A 3,980-nucleotide genomic window follows, 5' to 3' on the forward strand; every position below is an offset into this window, starting at 1 on the left:
TATTAGCAACTTACTCTTCACCTGGCAGTCATTACCATTTCCCTGCCGAACGTCCCTTACTTTTACAAAGGCATGGCCGCCTTATGTAAGTAGGAATTTACAATGTACATTTGGTATCAGACATACTTCTGAGCCGCTTTACAAAGTAAGTTACGTGTAATGCAGAGAAGTCGCTCGGAGTAGTTCGGCGCTTGGAGATAACTTCGGCTGCACGTTACTTTGCAACTGACATCGTAATGTGTCGTGGGAGGTGTTCATTTTGTTCTTTACTAGTAGATGACATTGGCCATGATGACAATTTTGGTACTAAAAACTGAAAGAAAACATGGCTTACCTCGTAAGGTGCTTACCTATTTTCCCATTGGGTATGAACTGAGGTATCTATACATATGTACATGTGTATAGTATTTGAAGTTCAATAAGAGTTGAAAAATAAGGCCAATATGGCTCAAAGGATAAAAAATAAGGTAAAATAAGAGTCCAAATAAAGTTATTTATGAGGACTATGAGACTCATTTAAGAGCCTCAAAAAAACTCTGAAACGATTCATATATGAGGCCAAAAATTGCTTTAAAAGGAGTCCAAAATGAGCCGTTTATGAAGCCAATAAGAGTCCAATATGACTCATTTGGAGGTTCATTTGATGTATCAATTTAAGCTCATATAAGTCGACCTTCGGAAGAAGGAAACACACTAATTTCGGGCTCCTAAATGAGCTCATTATAAGCTCCGAAATGAGACTCCTTAAAGACTCATTTATGACTCCAAATGTATATTTCATTGATATGTACATACATATCTCTCGCTCATAGGGAAAGCACTAATTGAATTTTGTTTTTCGTTTTGCGCATGCATATTCTTTTTACTTTAAAATTTCAATACTTCAGTACTTCAAAAAAAATATCAATAACGAAAAATAAACACTGGCATATGTTGATGCCGTTGAAAAGCAAAATTCTATTCAAAAGGATTTGGTGCAAAGTAAATTTTGTTTGCAGAAATTGGTATATCTTTTTTGTCCACATTCCAGTTTTGATAAAATATTGCCTATGTTACGTCCGAGGTCACTGTCTAGATACCAGTTAAAGCCCCATGAAAATCCATTCAGTAGTTCCGGAGATTAGTGAGTTCAAACAGAAAAACAATCTACAGTTTTATAATAGTATAGATCATTAATTTAGTCATACATAGTCATAGTGCGCACCTTTAAAACGGTGGCATACCAGTGCTACTGACTTTCTTTCGAAGGAATTGGTTATCCAATGGCATGTGTATCCAAAAAAGTAACGATGTTTGGTGAACTGCATCGGCAGTGGTACAAAAATACGATTGGTTTTGCAGTTCACTTTTGATTTTTTCCATCATTGAATCGAAATACTCGTCTTTTTACAGCCGTTGGTCTACTAATTAATTTTGATTTAGGGTTCAAAAAGGAAACAAATTGTCTGAAGGTTTTATTCTCCACCATCGAAATTGGAAGCATGTTAGCTGCTATCAGTTTCACGGCTAATTTTCCAAAATGGCTTTCACGATGTTGTATTTTTCTTGGTCTAAAAAAAAATAAAATATTCCGACGAACTGATAACCTCCTCCTTTTTTGGAAGTCGGTTAAAAAGGAAAGTCGATAAGATTCTTGTTAACTAAATTAAATAGTTATTTTTTACATATTTTGGCCGGCTTTAATTAGTCAAGTAGCACTAATTTTACTAAAAAATTCGACTGTAGTTAAAATTCATTAGCACAATTTTCCAGTATTTTTTTATTATTTATTCAATAAATGACTAAAGGTGACCATAAGATCATGGTGCAGGGATGGTATTTTCAGGGACAGTAGTCGATAGTTCTAGCTTTACTTTAAGCATAAGCGGAAGGTTCTGTCGCCTTTTGTTTCTTTGCTAGAGCTTATCAGATATTGCAAAAAAAATCTACTTTTTACACTTTGACCTCCTTTTTCTCAAAATCTGGAGCTGATGGAAACTTTATACTTACGGACAACTTTAACATTTGCCGCACTAAAATCAGCGTTGTGTAATAGTTTATACATGGCGTATGAGTAAAATTCGTTCGTAGCCTTCAACTTATGAGGTGAAATTTTTTAATGTATGAGGTGGTAGTAAATTTGAAACTACTTTCTTTATTTTAATTAAATATACCTTTTATCATTTTAATAATTAAATATTTAAATAAACCGATCTAAAGTAATTCGAATTACAGTATTCGGAAAGAAAAATACAAAACTTTTTATATTTCTCTGAAAATTTTGACTTTATTTCAATAGCCTTTTTTATACAAACAAAAAATAGAGGTATTCTTAACATGTATATAAAACAATAAAATAAAAACTTAATGGTAAACTAGATGGTACCCAGCCAGCAAAATCATCGTAAACAAGCTCGTAACTGGATATTTTCTCGAAGAAAAACCGGATTAAAAATCGTTTATGATAGCCGTTTACGACTCTTTTTCGAGCACTTTTTCGCTTTAAATTGTGCATCGCCTACGAACAGTCGTAAACGGATCGAAAAAGCATTCGTATGCGAATATTTTTACGTCCGTTTTTTAATTGTAAACGAGTCTCGTAAACGATTAATTTACGTTAAAAAAGCGTTTTTTTTACACTGCTTTATCTACTGTTTTTTAATGCTAAAAATAAAGGCAATTAATTCATTCAAATTATTGTAATTCTTTTATTGAACGGAATTATAATTAATAAATATTTATAGTGCCGGATCAAAGTATTGGCACATAGAATTTTTGGCAATGTATGCAAAGTTTCTTACTTGAATTTCTTTTCGCACATTTTTTTTTTTTGATATAGTTAGTATGAAGACCTACTTTCAAATCAGATTTTTGAGAAAAATTCTAAGTATGCAGTTTTATATCCCATTTTATTTTAGTATAACATAGTGCAAGCTTGAAGTTGCTAGAAAACCGCGTTGATTTTTGGCAATTTTTTCCCGCAGTTTCTTCCATGCAAATTATGTGCGACATTTTTTTTTGTATGGAAGAAACTGCGTATAAAAAATTGCCAAAAAACAAAGAGGTTTTCTACCTATTCAAGCGTGCACTTTATTATACTAAAATTAAATGTTCTATAAAACTGCAAACTTGGAATTTTTCTAGAAAATCTGATTTGATAGTAGAACTTCATACTAACTATATTTTTATAAAAAACAATTAGAGAAGAAATCAGAATAAAAAACTTTGCATTCATGGCGAAAAATTCTCTGTACCAATATTTTTTCCCGGCACTGAAATGTGAATATTTTCAGATAAATAAATATTAACAAACTATCTATTAACAAATTAACAGTTAAATAAGAAGGGTTTAGTATATATTATAAAGTAGCTGAATTTATTTTTTATCTTTTTTGCCGATAGGCTTTTGAAACGGAAATAGAAACTTCTTCGTCGGAGTTAAATTTTTGACGAAAAGCACCTAAGAAAATAAAGTGAAATATTAAACTCCATTGGAAGTCGGAAAATTTAATTAAGCAAAAAGTGGTAATAAATAATATTATTATCCGTACTTCTTATTGCCGCAGTCGTTGCCAAACCAATAGCGCTATAGGGTAATTAAACGTTTAAATCCTTTAGTGTTGTTCCGCGCAGCCTGTGAATGAATTGCAAAACTCGTTGAATTAATTTGTGTTTTTGAATTACATATGTAGTAGCTACTTACAAGAAGTTGAAATATAAAAGAAAGTGGTAGATCGTCCTTTGCGTTTGCACCAGTCTGTCAATAAATCACATACTTAATAATTTTCTTAAATTGAATATTTAACAAACTACTTACTTATAAAATATTGTGATTGAAGAAAAATTGTCAACAAAACTAAAATTTTTTCTTGTGCTGACAAATTACTACAAGCCTCTTTCTATTATATTTTTTTTGATTTATCGTTTACGAGCTTTTCTCTAACTTTTTGGCGATACGAGAATCCCTCGTAAAACATAATGTTCGTAAAATGTACGTTTTC

General features: G+C 31.6%; 1 long non-coding RNA gene across 1 annotated transcript; it reads right to left on the reverse strand.

The window, feature by feature from the left end:
• Positions 1-3,348: 3,348 nt before the first annotated feature.
• On the reverse strand, positions 3,349-3,719 carry LOC118745107. Its single transcript, XR_004993613.1, has 3 exons — positions 3,683-3,719; positions 3,531-3,613; positions 3,349-3,439 (listed from the first exon to the last, which is right to left on the reverse strand). It is a non-coding gene; the product is annotated as an uncharacterized LOC118745107 (long non-coding RNA).
• Between the last annotated feature and the right edge of the window lie 261 nt (positions 3,720-3,980).

This window comes from Rhagoletis pomonella, unplaced genomic scaffold (genome assembly GCF_013731165.1).
Source record: "Rhagoletis pomonella isolate Grant_MI unplaced genomic scaffold, Rhpom_1.0 Rhpom_scaffold_00008, whole genome shotgun sequence".
Taxonomy (NCBI): Eukaryota; Metazoa; Arthropoda; class Insecta; order Diptera; family Tephritidae; genus Rhagoletis; species Rhagoletis pomonella.